This window comes from Phyllostomus discolor, chromosome 2, assembly GCF_004126475.2.
Source record: "Phyllostomus discolor isolate MPI-MPIP mPhyDis1 chromosome 2, mPhyDis1.pri.v3, whole genome shotgun sequence".
NCBI classification, from domain to species: Eukaryota; Metazoa; Chordata; class Mammalia; order Chiroptera; family Phyllostomidae; genus Phyllostomus; species Phyllostomus discolor.
Genome location: NC_040904.2, coordinates 10,293,739 through 10,319,274, shown reverse-complemented (window position 1 = coordinate 10,319,274; position 25,536 = coordinate 10,293,739). Strand labels below are relative to the sequence as shown.

The 25,536-nt window shown below is 38.9% G+C and overlaps 1 protein-coding gene across 10 annotated transcripts in view; it reads right to left on the bottom strand.

Moving 5' to 3' along the window:
- PCBP3 (poly(rC) binding protein 3) overlaps positions 1 to 25,167 on the bottom strand; it is a 216,165-nt gene extending 190,998 nt beyond the window's left edge. For 4 of the 10 annotated variants that reach the window (XM_028503678.2, XM_028503683.2, XM_028503684.2 and 1 more), the window contains exon 1: positions 24,929 to 25,130. The gene's annotated coding sequence lies outside the window, so the exon portion shown is untranslated. Of the gene's footprint in view, positions 1 to 24,928 lie in introns of all 10 variants that reach the window. The other 6 variants (XM_028503755.2, XM_028503716.2, XM_028503681.2 and 3 more) reach the window with 6 other exon arrangements.
- Between the last annotated feature and the right edge of the window lie 369 nt (positions 25,168 to 25,536).

Here is a 25,536-nt window from a genome sequence, read left to right as displayed (position 1 = left end):
CTTATTCCCTCTATCTTTTTCCCCATTCTCCCCATTCTCTCCCCACTGATAACCCTCCATGTGATCGCCATTTCTGTGATTCTCTTCCTGTTCTAGTTGTTTGCTTAGTTTTTGTTTTTGTTTTTTTAGGTTCAGTTGTTGATAGCTTTGGGTTTGTTGTCATTTTACTGACCATAGTTTTTGATCTTCTTTTTCTTAGTTAAGTTCCTTTAACATTTCATATAATAAAGGCTTGGTGATGATGAACTCCTTTAACTTGACCTTATCTGGGAAGTACTTTAGCTGCCTTTACATTCTAAATGATAGTTATGCTGGATAGAGTAATCTTGCATGTAGGTCACTGGCTTTCATGGCTGTGAATACTTCTTTCCAGCCCCTTCTTGCCTGCAAGATTTCTTTTTGAGAAATCACCTGATAGTTTTATGGGAACTCCTTTGTAGGTAACACCTTTTCTCTTGCTGCTTTTAAGATTCTCTCCTTATCTTTAATCTTGGGTAATGTATTTATGATGTGTCTTGGTGTATTACTCCTTGGATCCAATTTTTGGGGGACTCTCTGAGCTTCCTGGACTTCCTGGAAGTCTATTTCCTTCACCAGACTGTGGTAGTTTTCCTTCATTATTTGTTCAAATAAGTTTTCAATTTCTTGCTCTTCCTTTTCTCCCAGCACCCCTATGATTCCAACTTTGGAATGTTTAAAGCTGTCCAAGAGGTTCCTAAGCCTCTCCTTATTTATTTAAATTTTTGTTTCCTCATTCTGTTCTGTTTGAATGTTTATTTCTTCCTTCTGTTCCAAACTGTTGGTTCAGTCCTGGCTTCTTTCCCTTCATTGTTTGCTTCCTGTATATTTTTCTTTATTTCACTTTGCATAGCCTTCACTTCTTCCTCTATTTTGCACCTGTACTCAATCATTTCTGTAAGCATCCTGATTACCAGTGTTTTGAATTCTACATCTGACAGGTTTGGCTATCCCTCGTGGCTTAGTCCTTTTTCTGGACTTTTTTTGTGTTCTTTCCTTTGGGCCATATTTCTTTGTCTTGGTTCACCTGTTATGTAATAAGGGGCAGAGCCTTAGGTATTCACCAGGGTGAGGCAACCCACTTCGCTTTGCTGTGGAGCTGTATGTGTGGGAGGGGTCAGAGAGGGAACAATGCCACTTGCTCGTCTCTCACCCTCTTTCAGTCACTTCCCCTGCTACCCACAAGCAAAGTGGGTCCTTCTGGTGCTGATTCCTGAGTGGGAGGGCTAGTGCACCTTCTAGGACCCTGTGGGTCTCTCCAATGAACTCTCATTTGAGGCTGGACATTTCCCTCACCACCGCAATCCCCACAGGTTTTTATAGCAGGAGGTTTTGCGAACCCTGGGTTGTGCAGTCTGTGTCACTCTCCAGTTGTTCCTCCTGGTTTATCCACTCACAAATGTGGTACAGCCTGGTCCTCCAGCTGCCACCTCACTTGCCTGGTCTGCTCCCTGCTGCATGTCCTCTCTGCCCCTCCTACCAGTATGGATGGATGTTTCTTCTTTAACTCCTTCATTACCAGACTTCCATACAGTTCAATTTTCTGGCAGTTCTGGCTGTTTTTTGTTCTTAAATTGGTTGTTGTCCTACCTTTGGTTGTGCATGGAAGCAATCAAAGGATGCTTTGTATCTACCAATGCCTCCATCTTGGCTGAAAGTCAGGATCTTCAAATGATTTTTAAGTAGGTTCTATTGATATTTATAGTACTTGAAATTAACACAGAGATTTCAAAATTATATATTCAATAATTCATTCACAATGAATAAACCCATAATATGTTATCAAAAATAAAATTTTTATTCAAAAACCTATTTTCCAAAACAAAAATAAATTTTAAAAAATATTAGTCAGAATTTGTGGAACTCTTTGATATCAGGTTAATAAAACACAGCTATATTCTCATAACTGCTTCTGCATTCAATCTGTTGCAACCTATTGTTCTGGTTAAAGTATGTGAAAAAGCCTATCCTCACATGTACATGTGGCTAGAAACAGGAGGCATCTTTTCATAGGTTTATCAGACCACGGTGGAGACTACTCTTTTGGAAAATTCATACATAAACACTTGGTAAGTGGTCATTTCTTAATGGTTAGTTGCAACATGGAATCTGAATGAACTTTTCAATAAACTAAAAATAAACTTTTCAGACTATATCACATTAAAACCCATTATCAGGCAGTCCTGCACCTTGAACAGATATTTTGCTCATGCATAACTGTTGTAACAACATGCATTAGTCATTTGAAAAAATAATGGTTCACTGAGTTATCTCCCAAATGTTAACACATTTCAATATACAATGTCAAAAAATCACATTTGTTAATATCGTCATCTGGGTTTATCAAAAATGTCTTTGAGTTTGGGAAATTATCAAGCTTTCCATGGCAGATATGACTTCTAATTTATGACTGAAAACTCAGATTTTATCAGTTACAACAAATGCAGGGAGTTATTTCACTTTTGAAGTGACAGGTGCAATTTTCAGATGTTGTCAGCCAAAAACACAAGTCTGAATAACCATAGTTTGTCTGTCAGTTATTCTTTAAAGAACACTATTTCATGAGAAGAGGAGCTAGTTTAGCTCCCAATCCACAAAAAGCACAAGAGCTTTTCCTCAAAATAATCATTGTAATTCCATCTGCAGACATGCATTAAGTGAACTCTCAATTCTGTCTCTCAGAATATTAAAAAGACAGGTGCTTAAGGGTCAAGATTTAATAAAATTAATAATTCTTATTGCTTCATCAAGGGCATTCTTTTTTTGTAGAGAATAAAGTTTTTATTCACTGTCCAAGAAAGGAGAGGGGCATCGTGTGGAGAGATACACCAGCTCATCAAGGACATTTTTAAATGATGTTGGCTTTTAAGCAACATCATGATGTATTCGAGGTGGGGGGTGGTGAAGGACACCATCAATGCAAGTACAGTTTGGGGCCCAGCCTTGATGGTGCTCAGGCAGCCATGGTTTTTTACCCTCCATCATTTTGTGTCATCAGCTCAAATCAACACAGTAGGAAAGGAAATAATGGCTCAGTACCATTATGAAAATCGTTGTGACCTCACCAACCCTCTGAAAGGGTTTTAGAGTACTCTGAGGGTCCGCAGATCATAGATATCATGGGTGTACATGGGGTGTCAAGAGAGCAGAGAAGAGGGTTAGAGACCTAGGTCTGCATCTACTGGTGAAGCAAGATATCTACCATGTCTAGCCCTCAGCATGACCATTATCGGTTCATAACTGAGTGCCCTTTGACTATTCATCAGATAGTCCTCCCTCTTAGGGTGGAATTTAATTTTCTGTTCATGAATGACTTGTGACTCCCTTCCAGCTCAATATTTCAATCTAGTTCTTTGCCTAATGGTGCTGCAAGTAATAATGTTGGGGCCTCACCTGCAGATTTCCCTGGTGGACCAGTTGAGCCTGGGCCTATATGTAGGAGTATGTCTGCCTGAACAAGATCTTACACTAGGCAGACAGGCTCAGCCAAGAACCTCAGCCTCAGCACCCAACAAGAGGCAGAAGGACTCACACACCATAGTGCAGACTCACTGAAATGACCCCATGCACTGCTGTTCCTAGGCACTTACTGCTGGGCCTGAAGGAAAGAAGACCTGAAGCCAGGCTCTCCTCAGCAAGTCCAGTAAAGCACACTGCCCTGCCTCAACCACATTTTGTTCTTGTACATGGGAGAGTCTCCGGGGACCTTGCTGTAGAATGCCAGGAAGCACAGCTACTCCCCACTGTATCCCTGTTGGCCCAGGAGAAGCTGTGCCCAGAACGAAAGAAACAGAATGACAGGTTCTGTGTGGGGCGTGTCCAAGAGCAAAAGCCCCTGGAGATCCAAATGTGCCAGGAGAAGCCATGTGGGGGCTGGAGCCCAGCTTCAGGAGGCAGGGAAAAGAGGTGACCAAAGTAATGGTCACAGACCCCTGTGCAGGTCAGTGGTCCAAACGTCATTCCAGTGCCTTAAGATAAATGCAGCTATGATAACTTCTCTCAATATCAGCCACCATGCCAATCATGTGGATAATACAAGAATTTGAAAAGACCATTAAACCCAATCTTTCAGCTCTTGAGAGAAGTATGGCTATCTCAAGATGAACAGTTTCTCAGTAAGTAAAACAATCTACTTCATTATTAGCTATTAATTAAGGAGGTAGTTAATCAAGTCTAGAAAATTCAGCAGAAGTTTAATCAAAAGGGGCTATGGAAGACATTCATAAGAAACATGGTTCTATTATAAAACCTCCTATGTTTAGAACTCCTCGAAAACTCAAACTGCCAGTTTGGAACATTAAGTTCTGTAGACAATTATTAACTGTGTCGTACTATAGATAACTATAAATTTCACTCTCCTTCAAGTGTCACCATCTTGGACTGTTTCTTATTTGCTTAAGGATAATTATGAATAAAGCTAAGAACTCTCTGAAAAAGCACCGAACTCAGTAAAAATCACCAAGGGGCATGTTCACTGGCCCCCTTCTCTCTGTGAAGCTGTTAAGTTTCCAGAGTTAGTTTGGGTACAGTATATTATAGTAGGAGCACTTGGCTTTAAAGGATGAACTTAGTGTGCTACATAAATTATTAATCCCCCAAAGTACTTCAAGATGAAATAATAATGCCTTATCCACCAGAGAGCTTTACAATTGAATATGTTTGCGTGTCTATCATCTCATTTCTCTTCCACAATGCCCCCAAGAGAAATACAGGCCAGGTACTCATATCCCCCTTTCTTCAAAGCAGAAACAGATGCAGAGAAAGAGATGGGCTCCCAGCCCCGGCTACCAGCAGGCAAAGAGGGCTGTCCTGTGAGTCTTCTGCATCACTGCAACCTGGGCTCAAAATGGTTTTCTTCATCAATTTTATTTATCTTATTTATATACTAACTTATTCCCAAAAAAGAGAAGTGTTCTATTTTTTTTTTCGTGTAAAATCAGAAAGCCTTGATTTTCCAATGTGAATATAGATACAAACAAGAAAGATGGACTACCATGGCACACCCTTGTAATGTCTGTCTAGAAAACTTCCACAAATGTACAGCTTCATTTCCAAATGGTAAAGAAATAGAAAATGGGTCAAATAATCCCTAAAGAAAGAGTTTAAGTCAGAAACTTTCCTCTTTTAAATTCTCTGTCATTAAATACATATTTCAACAGTGATGAATTAAGACAGAATGGATTCTTTGAAGAGAGATGATGCCATAATAAAAACCATTGTCAGGCAGCTGGTAATAAGGACGCCCTATTTCATGCATTGCAAAGTGTTTCCAGTAATCACCTAAAGGCAGACCACACTCACACCCAGCCCCCAACTCAGGAACAGGAGGAAAAGGAGTGCAGGCAGTCTGGGTGACTGCCTAATGGGGCACCAGAGAAAGGGATGAGGGTAGGCAAAATTGGCCTACTTGAGAGAAACAGAACAGTATCTAGAAACAGTCTAGAAACATGGGACTCGCCTAGTAGGAAAAGCCACCCCTTCAACTCCCCGGGAGTATGATGTAAGGCTGAAAATATTCTGAGATGCAAAAGCCCAGAAAGACTCCTTGATTAAAGGAAGGGCACAGCTGTACACACAAATTAGATTATAGGGTTTCTTTCCCATCCACAGCCACGCCTTCAGATACCCTGAATAGCAAGACAGAGACAATCACCCTAGGTCTCAAATTATTCCTCAAAATAATTCTGCAAATACAATGTCTAGCACTTGCAAAGAAGTAAGACACCATGAGCAAGGAACAGCAGAAGTCACAAATAACAAAAACGGATCCACAAAGACATGAGAAGTTAGAATTATCCAATGTAGGCTATCAAAAAAAACACTTGGAATAACACAAAAACAAACAACTTCATTTATTTAAATGGACAAAAGACTTGAATAGACATTTCTCTAAAGAAGATAAATCAATGGCCAATAAACACATAAAATGCACAACATAAGGGATGCTAATCAATAAAGAAATATCACTTCATACCCATTAGGAAATAAAAGTGTTGGCGAGGATGCAGGGTAATTGGAATCTGTGTACATTGCTGATGGGAATGTAAAATGATACCACTGTAGTAGAAAATGGTATGGTAGTTCCTCAAAAAATTAAACACAGAATTACCATATGATCCAGCAATTCCAATTCTGAGTACATGCCTCCAAAAAAGTAAAAGCAGAAACTCAAACATATATTTGTACAACCATGTTCATAGCAGCATTATTCACAATAGCCAAAAGGTAGATGAATGGATAAGCAAAACGTGTTCTATACATACAATGGAATATAAATCAGCCTTTCACAAAAAGAAATTCTGACACATGCTACAACATGGAAGTACCTTGAGGACATTACGCTAAATGAAACAAACCAGTCACAAATGGACAAATACTGTATGAATCATCACTTATAAGAGGTTCCCAGAGTAGTCACATTCATAAAGACAGAAAGTAGGATGGTTAGTGCCAGGGGACCAGGGGAGGGAACTATTGTTTAATGGGGACAGTTTCAATTTTGCAAGATAAAGCTCTGGAGATGGATGGTGGTAATGGTTACACAACGATATGAATATACTTAATACCAAAGAAATGTACACTTGAAAGTATACACTTAAAATGGTAAACTTTATGTTATATATGTTTTACTACAACAAAAAACACTATGATGCGTGGAAAAGAATATGGCAGTTCATTAAAAAATTAAATATAATATTACCATATGATCCAACAATTCCACTTTTGGATAGATACCCAAAAGAATTGAAAATGGGGTATTTAATTAATACTTATATACACATATTCATAGCAGCATTATTCACAATGGCTAAAACATGGAAGCAACCCAAGTGTCTACTGATGGATGAATGGATAAGCAAATTGTAGCATATTAATATAATGGAATATTACTCAGAAATAAAAAGGAAGGAAATTCTGACATATGCTATGACATAAATGAATCTTGAAGACATTATGTTAAGTGGAATAAGCAAATCACAAAAAGACAAATACTGTTTAATTTCACATACACGAGGTGCTTAGAACAGTCAAATCCTTGAGACAAAAAGTAAAATGATGGTTTTCAGAGGCTGGAGAAAAGGAGGATGGGGAATTATTGTTTAATAGGTATAGTGTTTCAGTTTTATAAGATGAGAGAGCTACGGAGATGGTGGTGGCAATGGCTGTACAATAATACCACTAACCTGTATACTTTAAAATAGTTAAAATGTTAAATGTATTTTACTGCAATTTAAAAAATGAACAAAATACACTACACTTGCTATGTTCAAAAATATGAAACATTAGAAGCTATAAAAAGTAACATAGCTTTCAATTTTTAAAAACTGTAGAACTGAAAAGTAAAAATACCATGAACAGGTTTCAAAGCAGATTAGGTGCAACTGAAGGGAGACCTGGTGAACTGGAAACTAGGTCAGAAGAAAATATTCCAACTAAAGCATGGAGAGACCAAAATCTGGAAAATACTACAGAGATGGTATGAGAATATATGGCTACAGATCTAACGCATTTAATAAGCATCCTGAAAGAAGAGAGAAGATGAGGCACAAGTGATATCTTAAGATAATGGCATCATATTTTCCAGGGTTATAAAAGATATTAGGCCATCAATACAAAAAGCCAATATACCTTAGGGAGGGGTGCATGGAACCTAGTGAAACTACAGAAACCTAAGGGCAATGAGAAAATCTTTTAAAAGCAATAGGAAACACACAGATTACCTCCAGAGGAACAGCAGGTATATTGACTACTGAATTCTGAACAGGAAAAATAAAAGCCAGACACTGTGGAAAGATATCACCAATGTGTTGAAAGAAAATAATGCCAACATAAAACTCAATATACGGAAAAAATCTTTTAAAAATAAAGGTGAGAGGGTGATGTCAGTGAAAATAGCAAAGTAACAACCTCCAAAAATTCTCCCTTCCATAAAAGCAATGAAAAATAGAGCAAAAATTGTCAGACTCAATTTTTTTCAGATACCTGGGAATTTAACCAAAGGCTTGCAGCAATCTAGGGAGCATTTGCTAAATAAAAATGGTTGAATCTCCATAAGAAGAACAAATCTGCAGTGTTTTAACTTGCTCTACTGCTATTCACTCCCCTCACCCTGCGCCAATGCCACCTCAACTTTATAGCACTCTTGAAAACCAGAAGCCTGCAATCACAGTGAAAACCAGCAGTGTGGCATTGACCAATGAGGCTCATTTGGTTGGGTGAGTCCCACAAAGCAAAAGGTCACCAGTTTGATTCCTGGTCAGGGCACATGACTGGGTTGCACGTTCCGTCCCCAGTCAGAGTGCGTGCCAGAAGCACCCAATGGATGTATCTCTCTTGCATCCAAGTCTCTCTTTCTCTCTTTCTTTCTCTCTCTCTCTCTCCACCCCCCATCCCCTAGCTCTAAAAAAATAAACAAATTTTTTTAAAAAAAAAGAAAACCAGCTGTCTAGCAGCCACACAAGGGGACAGAATAGGATTAGAATTCTTGCAAAGCCTATTCCCAGAGAATTGTCATTTTTTGACATGACTAATAGGTTCTACTTGCAAGGCTGTTTTTATTTGACCTGAATCAGAGCTAGCCCAGTGCCAAAAGCATTTTGCTCAGAGGTGTACATCAAAACAGAAGCAACTGTTTAACTGCCTGAGACAGTGGACAACAGTTGCATTAAGTAATACACTAACCCAAAAGCTTAAAAGGAAAAGCTGAGGAATAAGATGTCCATAGGGGATTTTAAAAACTCCAATATATTCCTGAGAATCTAAAGGCCACATGTATATGTAGAGCTATATACATACCCAAGGCTGTATGAACGCCCAGGAAAAACCCAAGACTGACTTTGGGCTGACTTTGAGGCTCTGCACAAGCAGGAAGTAAAGACTGAGTCGTCAACTGCCTGATTAAATGTTGAAGCATGCCCCAATATATACACACACAGTCCACTGGGAAACACTAGAAAATTTACTGAGTCCTGTCATTTAAGGAAATCTCTATCCAGTCATTAACTGACCACTAGGCTAGCCTATCAGAGACTTCAGCGGAAACACATGACAAAGAATGCAGACTTTACAGAGTTAGTTCAGGAAAATAACTAAACAAAATCTACTACAACAAGCAGGGAAAAAAATCCCATGGGAGAGTAAAGAACTGTATTTTCAGAACTGCCACTATATTATCCAAATGTTCAGTTTTCAACAAATCATTATGAGACACACACAAAAATAAGTGAGTATAACCTATACACAGTGAAAAAGCAATCAATAAAAAGTGTCCTGAGGAAGCTCTAATAATGGCTTTACAAGGTAAAGACTATATATAACTTATTTTAAATATGTTCAAAGAACTAAAGGAAACCATATCCAAAGGATTACAGGAAAATATGACAATGATATTTTATCACGTTGAAACTACTCATAGAAACAGAAATTATAAAAAGGACCCCAACAAAAATCCTGGAGCTGAAAAGTACAATAACTGAAATGACAAATTCATTAAAAGGATTGAATAGCAAATTTTAGCATACAAGAAAGAATTGGTGAACTTGAAGACAGGTCAACTGAAATTTTCCAGTCTAAAGAACAAAAATTAAAAAGTAGGAAGAAAAATGAACAGAGCATGCATGAGTTGAGCCCAATCTCTCTTCCTTACTACAAAACCCAATTGTAGTACTTGCCTTGAATAAACGCTTCCTTACAAAAAAAAACAAAGAGAAAAATCAGAGCCTCACAGACCTGTGGGACACCATCAAGCATACCAACGTATGCATAATTAAATTCTCAGGACTAGAGAAAGGGATATAACAATATTTAAAGAGGTAAAAATTATAAAAAGACTGTCAAGATTTCTGTATCCATCAAAACTTCTATCTCCTTCAAAAGCAGGGAGGGGGGGAGAAATTAAGATGTTTTCAGATAACAAAAATTGACAGATTATGTTACTAGAAAACCTGCCCCACAGGAAATACTAAAAGGATGCCTTTAGGTCAAAATGAAAGAATGCTAGCTAGTACCTCAAATCCAGGTAAAGAAATAAAGAACACCAGTAAAAGTAATTGCAAAAGTAATTATAAAAGACAATATAAATGTAATGTTTGTTTGCAACTATTTTCTCCTATCTGGAATAAGAGATAACTGTAAGAGACAATATTTGTAAATCTGAGTTGATGTGCACAGAATGTGTACAGATGTGCTTTGTAAGACAATAATAGCACAAAGGAGAGGGGGGTAATTGAGATATATAGAAGCAAAGTTTTATATATTATTGAACTTAATTGGTATGAATCCAAACTAAATTCTTATAAGTTATTGATAGTAAGAAGCCCCAGGCAACCCCTGAGAAAATAACAAAAAATAAATAGTAAAATAAATGGCAATGGAATTTAAAATGCACACTAGAAACTGTCTACTTAACGCAAAAGAGGGCAACAATGAAGAATACAAAATTAAATAGACATGATATATAAAAACAAACAGCAAAATAGCAGGAATAAATCCCACCTTATTAGAATTGCAATAAATCTAAATGGATTAAGCATTCCAATTTAAAAGCAGAAACTACTGTATTTTTAAAAAAAACATGATCCAATTATATGCAGTATACAAGTATACTCTTAAATTCAAAGACATGAATAGATTGAAAATGAAAGGCTGAAAAAATACATAAAATGTAAACAAGCCCTAGCTGGTGTGGCTCAGTGGACTCAGTGCTGGCCTGCGAACATCCAAAAGGTCACGGGTTCAATTCCCTGTCAAGGCACATGCCTGGGTTGCTGGCCAGGTCCCCAGCTGGGGGTAAGGGAGAGGCAATCAATTGTTTCTCTTGCTCATGCATGTTTCTCTCCTTGTCTTTCTCCCTCCCTTCTCCTCTCTCTGAAAATCAATGAATAAATAAATAACAAAATGTAAGAGAGCTGTAGTGGCTATACTTACTTTAGACAAAATGGCCTTAAAAACAAAAATTGTTACTCAAGACAATATATAAAAATTACACACACATGTATCTAACAGCTAAGCCCCAGAATGCATGAAACAAAAAAAAATTAACAGAAATGAAGGGAGAATTAGACAATTCAACAATAATAGCTGGAGATTTCAATATACTATTTTTAGTACAGGATTGAACAAGACAGAAGATTGGGAGGGGAAAAAGAAGATTTTAACAGCCCTATAAAACAATTTAAAAATAAAAATACATTATTTTAAACTACACATGGAACATTCTTCAGGAGAGACCAAATGTTAAGCCAGAAAAACAAGTCTCAAAATTTAAAAGAACTGAAATCACATTATTTTTGTTCTCTGACAGCAAGGGAAAGAAATTGAGGCCAAAAACAGAAACTCACAAGTTTGTGGAAATTAAACAACACAATTCTAAATACCCAAGAAATCAAAGAAGAAATCACAAGGAAAATTAGGAAATACTTTCAGATTACTGAAAATGACAACACAACATACCAAAACTTATAAAAGGCAGCAAAAGCAGTGATTAGAAAAAGTTATACCTGAGACACCAATATTAAAAAGGAACAAATATCTCAAATTAATAGCCCAAACATCCACCTTAAGAAATTTAAAAAGAGCATATTAAATCCAAAGCTAAAAGAAGAAAGGAAAAAACAAATATTAGAGCAAAAGTAAATGAAATAGGAAATAGAAAACAATAGAGAAAAAAATGAAACCAAATGGTGATTCTTGGAAAATATCACCAAAATTGATAAATCTTTATCTAGATTGACCACGAAAAAGAGAAGACTAAAATTACTAAAATCAGAACTACCAAAAATTTAAAAAATTATAAATAAATATTATGAACAATTGTTTGCCAAAAAATAGACAACCTAGGTAAAAAGAACTAATTCCTAGAAAGACACAAGCTCAAAAATGAGTCAACAAGAAATAAAAAATTTCAATATATCTAAAATAAATAAAGACATTGAGTTAGTAACTGAAAGTCTTCCACAAGGAAAAGTCCAGGACTAGATGGCTTCACTAGTGAATTCCACAAAACATTTATGAAGAATTAACATTATCCTGCACAGACTCTTCCCCAAAATTGAAGAAAAATGAAAGGATACTTCCCTATTCACTCAAGGCCAGTATTGTCCTCATATCAAAATCATACAAAGATATCACAAGAAAAAAAACTGTATACTAATATGTCTTGAGAATACAGATGCAAAAACCCTCAACGAAACACTAACAAACTGAATCCAACAACATATAAAAAGGATTATCTACCATGACCAACTGGGATTTATATCCAAGGAATGCAAGGTTGGTTCAACATACAAAAATCAGTTAATGTAAGGCAAGACATTAATGAAATAAAGGACAAAACCACGTGTTCATCTCAATAGATGCAGAAAAAAAGTCTGACCACAAAAACACCCTTTTGTGAGAAAAATACTCAATGAAACAAAAATTGAAAGGTATTTCCTCAACCTAATAAAGGCCATTTACAAAACATGCTAACAACTACATACATAATGGTGTAAGACCGAAAGTTTCCCCCTAAGATCAGGAACAAGATAAAGACGTCTGCCCTTGCCAGAACAATTCAACATTATACTAGAGGTCAAAAGCATGGAAATTACACAAGAAATAGGAATAACAATTATCCAGATTAGAAAGGAAGAAGTAAAATTGTCCATATATGCAAATGACATAATCTTATACATGACATAGAAATCCTCAGTAATCCACTAAAAACTATTACAGCTAACAAATTCCACACTCATGGATTAGAAGACTTAATACTGTTAAAATACCAATACTCCCAAATTGGTCTACCCATTCGGCACAATCCCTATCAAATATCCCTTTCATGAAGAAACTGACAAGCTAATCCTAAAAATAGTATGAAAATTCAAGTAACCAGGAATAGTCAAAACAACCTTAAATAAGAACAAAGATGGAGGACCCACACTTACCAATTTTAAAACTTAACACAAAGCTCCATTAATCAAGACTATATGGTTCTGTCATAAAGAGAGATGTATAGATCAGTGGAATAGAACTGAGAGTTCTGAAATAAACCCATATTTTATGGTCATTTGATTTTTAACAGAGATGCTAAAACCATTCAATGAAGAAATGGTCTTTTCAAAAAACGGTGTTAGGACAACTGGATAGCCATATGCAGAAGAATACAGTAAAACTCCTCTTTCATACCATATATAAAAATCAAGGGTGAAGGGTTACAGGAACAATTGTAAAGGACATATGGACAACAACAAGGAGGGGTGAAAATGGGGGAGGGTGGCAGGGAGCGCTGGGGTGGTGGGGAGGGGTGGGAGGAAAAGGCAGAAAACTGTACTTGAACAACACTTAAAAAAAGAAACTTATTCTACTTCAAAAAAAGAAAAACATCGAAGTAATTTTGTAATTAAAAATAATAAATTATCATTCTAAGGTCAAATAGTTAAAAAATGTCTTATATATCATGCATATAATCAAAGTAGAGTTTCTAAATCTATGCCTTGGATAAAAAGAACAGCAAATCCCCTGGAAAAAAAAAACCTTCTACATGACTGCCCTGGCCGAGTGGCTCAGTTGTCTAGAGCGTTGTCCCATACACCAAAGGGTTGAGTGTTCAATCCTTGGACAGGGCATATGCTACAATGCCAGTCAGTTCAATCTCTGGTTGGAGTGTATATGGGAGGCAATCTATCAATACTTCTCTCTCATATCGATGCCTGTGTGTGTGTGTGTGTGTGTGTGTGTGTGTCTTCCCCCTTCTCCCACTCCCTTCTCTAAAATCAGTAAATATATCTTCAGGTGAGGATTAAAAAAAAAAAAGCTTGTACATGACTTTTCATGACACATTACTCATAACAGTAAAAAAAAAAAAGTAGAAACAATCCAAACATCTTCCTACTGATATATAGATAAAATGTGATATACCCATGCCGTGGAATATCATTCACCCATGAAAAAGAATGAAGTACTGACACATGCTATAATATCAATGAATCATGAAAATTTTATACTAAGGGATATTTATGATTCCATTCATATTCATGATTCCATTCATATAAAGTGTCCATAATAGGCAGATTCCAAGAGATAGAAAGTAGATTAATGCTTGCCAGGCACTGGAGGAAAGGAAGAATGGGGACTTACTGTTAACAGTATGAGATTTATTTTTAAGGTAATAAAAATGTCCTTGAATTAGGTAGTGATGGTTGCACAACCTTGTGATAATACCAAAAACACTAAGTCATAAACTTTGAAGGGTAAATTTTATGGCATGTAATTTGTATTCAAAAAATTTAAGCAAATTAAAAGAATTTTAAAAAGAATAAAGGTAAAATCAAAATATTTTTAGAAAAAAATGGGGAGTGTCTATCAGCAGCTAACCTGCAATAACCTTCTAGAGAAGGTTCTTCAGGCAAAAGGGAAAGTACCCCAGAATGAAGGTCAGAAATGTCAGAGAGAACAATGAAAAGTAAAACATGAATAAATATGTGAATAAATCTAAATGAACACTGACAGCATGTAAAATAAAATAGTTAATATTAATATTATTTACTGGAGTTTCAAAAGGGGACAGAGAATTAAAATACACAACAAGCACATATGAATCTGGAGGGGATGAATGGATTTCAAGTATTCTAAGAAACTATGATCTCTGCACCATAGTGGGCCCAGTAGGAAGGTATAACTGCATTATCTGAAGACATTAGTAACACATTATCTAATTTAGATGGTAACCACACACACACAAAAATATATAATATAATCTCCAATGTACTAGAGAGAGAGGAAAAGTAGAATGATTTTTTTAAATCATGGTACTAATTTAAAATAATAACAGAAAAGAGACAAAGATAAACACAAAATATAGAACAAGATAAATACAGGGGTGGGCAAACGTAGGTTTACAGTTATAATATGGTACAAATAAATAATATAAGAATAAACTATTTTGTGTATGCACAACTATAAACCTACTTTTGCCCACTCCTGTATGTAATACAATTGTGAATTTAAACTCAACTAGATCAGTAATTACATTCAATGTAAATGAGTTGAATGTTCCAATTAAAAGACAAAGATATCCAACTGGCTGAAAAAAGTCTAATTGCATAATCTTTGCAAGAGACATATCTAAAGTATAAGAATATGGTTGGAAGTAAAATGATAAAAAACAAAGAATCATGCAAATATGAGTCTAAAGAAATCTGGAATGGTTATATTAACATCAGACATGTTATACCACAAAGGCAAAGATTTATTACTAGAGATAAAAAGAAATACTCATAATAATTAAAATCCCAATTCATCTAGAAGATAAAGCAATTTTAAATTTGCATGCCACTAAAAACATGGTCTCAAAGTTTATAAGTACAATAAAAATTGACAGAACTACAGAGAGAATTAAGACAAATTCGTAATCATAATGAAACTGTGTAATTATCTTAGTAATGGATGTAAAAACCAGACCAAAAAAATATGTATGAGTAAGAAAAATAGGAGATGTGAGTAACATGCTTACCAAGTTAGCTGATAATATATAACACTGAACCTAATTCTTTTCAAGCACACAGGAACACTTGAGAAAACTTGCAGTCCATATTGGGTATAAGGCATATTAGCAAGTTTCAAAGCATTAAAATCATAAAGAACAAGACATTTGGGCAATGCAATCATGCTGGAGAAGAATAAAATAAGAAAATAGAAAGTGCACATGTTTGGAAATTTAAAAGTATTCTTCTAAATGACCTACAAATCAAAGAAAAATTCATAATAAATTAAAAACTACATTGTCGCAGTCTACTTGGGCTGCTATAACAAGATATCACAGACAGCTTAAACAACAGACATTTATTTCCCGAAGTTCTGGAGGCTTGGAAGTCCAAGATCAGAGTGCCAGCATTGTCAGGGTCTGGTGAGGGGGCCCCCTTTCTGGCTTGCAGATGGCTGCCTTCTTGCTAAATCCTTACATGGCATGGAGAGAGAGAGGAAGCAAGCTCTCTATTTTCTTCTCATAAAGCACTAATTACCCTATCATAAGGACCTCCTCACACTCATGGCCTCATCTGAACCTTGGGGCTTCAACATATGACTTTGGGGCGGGGGGTGTACAATTCAGTGTATAGCACAGAGTAGACAATAATGAAAAACCTCAAATCAAACTCTGTATAATGCACTTAAAGCATTATTTATAAGGAAATGTTTCAGCGTAAATGCACATTTTAGTAAAAGAGAGAAGCTGCAAATTAATAAATTAAGTATTCATCTCTAATTAGAGATAGAACAGTTACAAGAAAGGGAAATTATGGGCCAATTTCACTCACAGACCTATATGCAAAAATCCCAAACAAAGTATCAGTCGTTGTAAACTAATCAATATATTACAGGAATAAGCTAACATGAAAAAGTTGTATGATACAGTGGTCATCTGTCAATGACAGAATTAAAGATTTTTATTGTTTTTATGATAATCTTTACTTTAGAAATTTTCTAAATAAGCACTCATTGTGTTATGAAACATAAATATATTTTTGAATTAATAATATTCTGATCTCTAATCTTTATGACGTCAACTACTTAAGAATGGCAAGCAGAAAAGAACAAGGGCTAGCCACTGAGCAGCCATTCTGTTTGAGTAATCACAGGCTGTAAGACCTTACATGTCTCAGTGTCCCTATTTGGTTGAGAACAAAGAAAAAGTGGATAGGAGTGGAAAAGGATTTACAAAGATAGGGATGTGATAATAGCAATTCATAGGCTTTTTGCCCAGACATTAAGGGAGCAATCTCATACACAAACATGTCTATAAATAGAATCCATACTGCACTTTAATGAATAATTTAAAAGCACTTTGCAAACAGGGTTAAGAAAACAGAAACCTAAATGCTCAAAAATCAATAGTTCTGTCCTATCCCAACCTGGTGAATTACAGAAACAGACATTTGAGTTTTGTATTGTTTTTAGAGACAATGAAAGCTGAATGGTTAGGTATCAAAAGGCTTAAAAACATCTACAAACTCTGACCTAATAATTCTGTCTTTAGAAATTTATCCTTCAGAAATAATAGGTGATACACACAATGATTTTTGTATAGAATATTTATCAAAGCATTATTTATGATAGTAAATATTTCAAAGTAGCATAAATGTCCAGCTATAGGGCAGTGGTTCAATCAACTGGGACACCCACTGGAATACTATATAGCCATTCAAAATTCATATTTTAAAAGAATTATGATATGACACAGGAAATGCTCACTATCAAGTATAAAGGGAAAAAGTTGTTCATAAAACACATTATGGAATGAATCCCAATTTTTAGGATATGCATGCCATATATACAAGTATAAAAGTATATAAAAGTATAAAAAAGTATTAGCTATCTTTGTGTGCTAATATTATAGATGTTCATTTTGTTCTTTATACTTTCCACTTGTTCCAATTTTTCTACACAAAACATTTGCATTAATTTTATAAATAGAAAAAACATTTTTAAAAATAATGAAAAACTGACTAGCTCAAATAAATTCAAACACTCTTCATCAATCCAGACCTACTTCTAGTGAGGGTACAGATCTGACACATTAGTTTTCTACAGATGCATAACAAATTTAGTAAGTTAAAACAATACACATTTATTACCTCAGTTTCTGTGGGTCAGAAGACTGAGAAGGCTTAACTGAGTCCTCTGCTTAGGGTTTCACAAGGCTGATTCAAGCTGTTGGCCAGGCCATGTTCTCACCTGAAGGCTCAATTGTAGGAGAATCCACTTCTAAACTCACTCAAGCTATTGGCAGATTTTGCTTACTTGTTGTAAGAATGAGGACCCCCACTTCCTACTAGCTGTCCCTGCATGCCATCTTCAGCTCCTGGATGCCACCTCCAGTTCTTGCCATGTGGGCTTCCCCAACTCAGCCACTTAAACTCAATCCAGCAAACAAAGTCTCTAAATAAGTTTCTAGCAAGATAAAATTGCATATAATGTAACATAAACATGGAAGTGACATGTCATCACTTTTGCCATATTCCATTAGAAGCAAGTCACAGGCCCCACTTCGATGGGAGTGGATAACACAAGGGCATGAATACTAAGAGGTGGGGATCACGACGGGGCCATCTTCACAGAGCCTGTCCACTATATCTTGCCTCCCACTGCAGAGCCCAAGCAAAGAAAGGAAGCTTATGCTTGCATCTGAAGACTCTTCACATCAATCAACCCCCCCCTAACCACAACTGAACCTTGCTCTCTACACTGCTGAGGCAGTAGAGTACTGCAAGAATTGAGGGAGAGTTTCCATGGGTCAGACTTAACACAGAGAATTAATTTCAGCAGGTCCTGTGCCAGCCTTAAAGAATGGTTAAGATTTAGATCAACGGGAAGGAATGAGAAAGGGCGACTTTTCCTCTGCATTAAGAAGTAGAAAGCAGGCATTCCCAAGGTGGGTTCTGGAGAGAGTAAGTACGAACACAAACCAAAATGATATCTTAACTTCACATTCTCATTGGTCCCTTGATGAACAACACACTTGCAATACCCACGATCAAGACTTAGGCACACTGTGTGAGTTTTAGCTAACTCTGTGGCACTGACATCAATTAGCCTCCACAGTGTGGTGAATATTACTAATACCCAGTTGTACTAAAATTGCAGGACATGGAAGACTCTACTTCCCTATCCCATTTTAATCTAGGTGTGGCCAAAATGACTCCTTCCAGCCAATAAAATGTAAGCAGAATGAACCAGCAACCCTTACAAAGCAATACTTGCTGGTGCAAGAGTCTCCATGGTCTAAAAGGGCCCAGATCTAGGACATTTAATAAGCAATTTGCCAAACTTCCAGGGGGAAAAAAATCCCTTCTTCTCAGGAACAATTACAGAGATAATAAAGCATCACCTTGATACTAAATCTGAAAAAGTAATACAAGAAACAATTATTATTGGTTAATGCTTCTAATGAGCATATGTACCCAAATCCTGACTAAAGTATTACCATATTGGATCCCATAATAATTATTAAATGTAGTACATCATGGCAATGTATAGTTTATCCCAAGAAATCAATGATGGTTTGAAATTAAAAGATGAAAATACTTCATCTTGGTCACAGTTTAAAGAAAAACCAACATAATTTCATCTAGGCAGGTGCAGAAAGCCATTGGATAAAATTCAAAATCTAGTAATGATTTTAGAAACCATTTTATCAATTAGTAGATGAGACCATCTTTAACCTAATAAAAGGAATCAACAAAAAAAACTCAGCATACTTCACAATTAAAGTTTTTTAAAAATTCCTTTTAATTGAAAAACAATATTAGGATAGCCTTATCACAACTTTGTCTAGTGATCCAAACAAAAGGAATAAGACAAATAATAAAACATTTAAAGACTAGGAAGAAAGAAATAAAATTATCATTATTTACATGAATAATTTGAAACAGATCTACACCTTAGTGAAATCTGATATATTCCAAAGCTAGCATTGCTAGGGAAAAGGATGGCACTCAATAAATATTACTAGGAAAATTCTAAAATTATGTTTCTATCTCACATAAAAAATAAGTTCAAAGAAGAATATTAAAAGCAAATATTCAAAAAAAATTTAAAGAGAAGGATATCTTATAACCTTGTGGTAACAAAGAATATCTTAAATAAGACTTAATAACCACAAACCATAAGGAAACTATTGATAAGTTTGACTATATTAAAATTAAACATCTGTTCATCAAAACAGCATTTTAAAGGGATAAAAATAGGGCACAAATAGAATCCAGAATATATACAGAACTTCTAAAAAGCTATATAAAGGACAACCCAAGCAACAAATGGACAAACAATATGTGAATACAATTTAGAGAAGAAGAAACCTAAATGGATAAGAAGTTCCCAAATACACTAGTAACCAAGGAAATTCAAATTAAAACAGTGAGATATTTCATATCTATCAGACTGATAACTAAAACATCTGAATATATAGAGGATTAGCAAGGATGTGAAGAAATAAATCCTTGAAAAGTATTTTAACAACAGTTCTGAGGCTGGAACTGGACCTACCCTATGACTCCACAATCCCACTTACAGATGAATACTAGGTCCACTCTCTCCTCAGTGCCCAGAACAGAGGAAAGGTAGGCCAGTGGGACATGGACTTAACAGAGGGTTGGGGGAGACTGAACAGGCTACTAGGAGAAAGACTTCAAGTGGGACACAGGCCAGGTAAGATAATATCAGATGCCATGCTTACCTGGGGCAACCTCCTCCCCAAAGCAGCTAAATCAGTTTATCTTCTACAGCCAATCTGACTATATTATTTCCTCCTTAAACTTAACCAGCTAAAACTTCCTAGAGCAGAATCCCAACTTGTATCAGTTTCCTGTGACTGCTCTAACAAATTTCCATAAATTTAGTGGCTTAACACAAGACAAATTAATTACCTTACAGTTCTGGAGATCAGATCCAAAGTCAGACCTGGTTCTCAATGAGCTAGAATCAAGGAGTAAGCAGGGCTGTGTTCCTTTCTGGAGGTTCTGGGAAAGAATCCATTTTCTTGCCTTTTCCAGCTTTCCCTGCATTCCTTGGCCCGTGACCCCTTCGATTATCAAAGCCAGAAATGATGGGTAATTTTCCTCATTTCACATCACTATGACACTGACTCCTATGCCTACTTCTTGCACATTTAAGGACCCTTGTGATTACTTTAGGCCCACCAGGGTAATAAAAGATAATATCCTTATTTTAAAATTAGCCAATAGCCCAGGCTGGTGTGGCTCAGTGGGCTGAGCACCTGCCAGTGAACAGAAGGGTCTACAGTTCGATTCCCAGTCAGGGCACATACCTGGGTTGCAGGCCAGGTCCCCAGTTGGAGGTGTGTGAGAGGCAGCCAATAGTTGTTTCTCTCACACATCTCCTGCACATCTCTCAATCAATTGATGTTTCTCTGGTGTTTCTCTCCCTCTCTTTTTCCCTCCCTTCCCCTGTCTCTGAAAATAAATACATAAAATCTTTTTAAAAAATAAAATAAAATAAAATTAGCTGATTAACAACAACCTCATTCCATCTGCTACCTTAAATCCTCTTTGCCAAGCAATATACCAGATTCACAGGTTCTCTAGATTAGGACATACTCAGCTTTAGAAGGCCATTATTCTGCCACACAATCTCTTCTCAACTCTCCCCCTATACACACACCTCTAGTGGAGTCCCAACCCTTTCAAAATACCCCCCAGCCCTCCAGCCTCCGTGCTACCACATACCCTGTTCTCCCATTACACCAACCTTCCTGTCTTTTTTGAATTGATTTATACCCATCCAAGCCCAAAAATTACAATTCATCCTCCAGAGCTCAGCCCAAAGGCTATGTCCTCTTTGATGCCTTCTCTGATTGCTAGCCTAAATGAATCGCCCCTCTTTCAATACACTAACCTAGCTTTCTGTACATCCCAATTGCAGCCTCGAGCACAGCCCCCTGCAACCATCTGTTTACATGTCTTTTCCTCACCCAAAGTAGTGAGTCCTTCAATGATTAAGAACTCTTGTCTCATTTCCCTGTGGATTCCAGGGTGATATCACAGAGCCTGGCAAAGAGTGGGCACTCAAAGAGTATTTCTGAAGCTTGAAGGAGGCAGAAGAAAGCCGCCCTGGATTTCCCTCAACAAAACAGATGCAAAGAGTAACCTAGGTTAAGTACACATTAAATAGGGCCAAAGAACTAGTTAAAATGTTCATAACAAAAACAATTAAACAATCCAATGTTTAGTTTGATGCACAATTTACTATCGTGTGGAAGAAACTCTATATCACAAGTAACGCCCATTATTTTTTATTGCTAACCTGTGGGGCAGTTCTAAAGGAACAGGTAAAGTTAACCTCAAGAGAAATAAAGGATTTCTCTAAATGATTTACAAAGATGTTCTCAAAATTATAGAGCATAGATGTTGCTCCAACACAGCAGGAGTGCCTGGAGACTGCCCAAGAGTCCCACCACATAATCAGAGAGCTCTGGTCCGGCTCCAGGAAGGGTGGGATGCACAATGCCAGTGAGTGTGAGGATGCTACAATCAACACTGTTTAGGGAAAAACAAATTGTCTATATGTAAAAATATCTGTATATGTTATAGTAAAAGTACATTCTTCAGAGGGTGGTTGTTAATCAAACATGGTTTCATTTATTTTCAATGATATGCTACCTAATGTCCATAGCTAGCAAGAAAATCCTCACCTAGGGAGGAAACTGAGCAAGGGAATGAAACTGTTGAGTCTGCACAAATGTCCACTATAAAAAAAAGACAATAATATGACTTAAGTTTTTAAAATGCACGCTTCCTTTAAGATTCAGTAAAATTACCCTGTTTGAGGTTTTTTAATAGTATGAATTCTGAAATTCATTTTAAAATGTAATCCAAAAACCACTCTCACAGTGAAAAGAAAAATTGAAGATGAAAAAAATCAGATGGCACATATTCAGCACCATGGACAGTGGGCCCACGCTTGACTGTAGAGTCCTTGTCCCAGACACTAAGAGATCAGAGCTGCTCAAAATACACAGCATTCATCCTAATGTTTAAGTTTTGGGGTCATTCTAATACATAAGCAGGTATTTTTCTTTGTTATGGCCCAAAGGACCAGCCTTCTTCACCAAAGGGAATAACTTTTACCTACCAAAATCTGATTCACTGATCACTTTTACAATAAAGCCCTGAGATTTCTGAGAAATTAGTAATGACTTTGTCACTGACACATGGCTATGAGTCCACAAATTGGCTACAGGTCAAGGAACTGAAATTGTTGAAACTAAAGCACAGCATCCAGTCTTGAATGGCTAGATTGTTTCAAGGATCTCATGGGACTTCTGCAAATATAAAAGCAGCATGCTCTGAGCCTCCCTCTAACAACAGGAAAAGAGATAGCTTCTTTTTAAACATCTAACAAAATGAACAAGTGTTGAAATGTTCTCATACAAAAAAAGTAACCATAAAGCTGTATATCTTCTCTAAACCTGAGCATTAATAATGACATCTGAAAAAGTGATGTTCTGAGGTCCAATATCACCCGTAATCAGCACCACCTATGGCAACATCAGTCACAAAGCCCTGAGTTCTAAACAGGACACCCAACCTTTTCAGTTATAAAGACTCCTTTTACCATCAGACCTTTTTATAACTATAATATTGAGTGTTAACTAAGAAAACACATAAAGTTGTGCAAATCTTAAAACGTGTGTAATGAACCTGCACTGTACAAACAACAGCATCTACATACAAGGGAAAGACAACAGTACTTTGTTGTCCGACATCAGTTGGCTGGACATCAGTTGACCGACCTCTGTTGGTCAGTGACTGCATTTATAAGTGAAGACCCCTTGGTTTCCACTGGATCTCCAAGTCTGAAAACACCATCCAACACTACTCCGGCTCTTCCAACGTGAGGATCAATGAGGTCTTTTGGTATCTTGCCAACAATCCCTTCAGAGCGCCAATGATCTTCAGTCTCCTGAACCAAAATGGGCCTCCCTGAGACATTTTTGAAAGTTATGAGTTGTTCTGGGCACGAGGAGCCTGGAAATCGGCTGTCTTCAACAGGGAAGCTCCCTTGAGCACTTCTCTGGTCCCCATATCCAAGCCAAGTTCAAAGAACAGAAAAGGGACAACTCATCCCTGTGCCAGAGGAGCGGTTTGAACTGGAGGGTCTGTGCACTACCCAGCGGGTCTCGGAGGTCTCCGGTCAAGGCCTGCTGGCCCCCAGCATTCCTTTCGGGGAACCGCACACCCAAATCCTCCTGACCCAGGCAGTGCTCTGTCTGCTCGCACGCAGGGCAAACAGGCCCCGAAGTCTACGCTGCCTCGAAGGGAAGGCGGAAGGAAGACAACCAACCCTACGCACAAGATTTAAGATCTCACTCTTCATTCACTTTTAAATGCGTCGTGTGAGAAATGTACTTCGGTGTAGCAAGAGAAAAATCAGAAAAGCCACCAGGCAGAAAGAAAAAATAAAACTTTTACTGAACAACGCTTCCGGAGCAAAACACTTGTGGGAACAATAAGAAACACGCTTTGGCCCACCCCCAAATAAAATACAGCGACCAGGAAGGAGGAACGTGCCCCTCACCCCCAGGTCACCTCCTCCCCGCTCTGACACGGTGTCCACGGAGCGACGCAGACGCCTCGGCCGAGGGGGCAGCTGCGGCGATCGAGGGAGGGGACGCCAAGGGCACCGCGAGGGTCCGGCTCTCCCGCCCGGCGCTCGGCACCCGCGCGTCCGCGGCAGCTCCCGCGTCCCGGGCACAGGGCGCCGGGGCTGCTGCCCCCACGATCTCTCTCAGTCCTCCGCGCGAGCAAGTTTAAGTCGTTTGAAACTTAAGCCTCATAAAGCCCAGAACAAAATCGCGGCAGCTGTTCACCCACAAGCGAGGCCATCCAGCCGTTACCGGAGGCAGCGTCTCGCCAACAACTTCTGAGGGAGTGGGGGAAGGGGAGACCCGCCGCAGCTCCTCGCGCGAATCCCAGACACCCGCCCCCACCCCCGCCGGGCCCCCGGCCCCCCGCGCGCTCCGGCTCCTCAGAGAGGCGGCCCGCCGGGCGCTAACTCCGAGGGTCGCGGGGAAGGGGGGGGGGGGGCCGGGGCCCGATCCACCCGCCCACCCGCGTAGCAGCTGCCGCCCAAGTTGGCCCGGGCGGGCGGGGCCTCCGCTCTTTCCGCCTCTCGGGGGCTCGGTCAGCCCGAGACCCGCGCCTCCGCCCGCAAGCCCCGCGGTTAAAGTTGGCGGCCGCCGGAGGTCGCCGCCTGGCCACGGCCTCCTGGCCACCGCCCGGCCCGGACCCCGATAGGGACCCGACCCGAGATTGACACCAGGCCCCAGACTCCCGACAGGACCCCGACTGCCGGCCTGGACCCCATCTCCACCTGTGGACCCCGCCCCTGGCCCCGCCCGTGACCACTCACTCACCGAGAGCGCGTCCGCGGGCCAGCCCGCGGGAGGCCCGGCCGGGATGGGGAGTGGGGACGGTGTGATCCAGGCGGTGGCGGAGGAGCCAGAAGAGACTGAGTCTGAGAAGTCCGAAGAGACTGAAGCGACTGAGGCGATTAAGGCGACTGAGGCGCCGGTAGCGGTTCCTAGCGCTCCAGCCGAGGCGCTGCGCGCGGCGCGAGCCCACCCCCTCTGTGCGGCTGACCAATCCCGCGCCGCGCGCCGCCACTGGCCCCGCCCCAACCTAAGTGCAGAGTCCCGCGAAAGCGGACGCCGCAGACCAATGGAACGGCTGAACGGAGAGTGAACGACCAATCAGAGCCTGTGAAGCTCTCCTGAAAGAAACCAGCAGCGTCGCGGAGGCGAGGGCTGAACCAGGCCAATAGCGATGGGGCAGTACGAAAAGTTGGGGCGGGCAGGAGGCGGGGCCTTGGGCCGGCGTGTCAGCGGCCGGGGACGGGCCACTGGGTGGGGTGGGGTGGGGGCGGGGCCAGAGACGGGGCGGGGCTGTAAGTGGGAGCTGAGAGGGACCTTGAGCAGACCGGTTACAAGCCTGGGCGGGGCCTGGGACAGGGCACCGGGCGGAA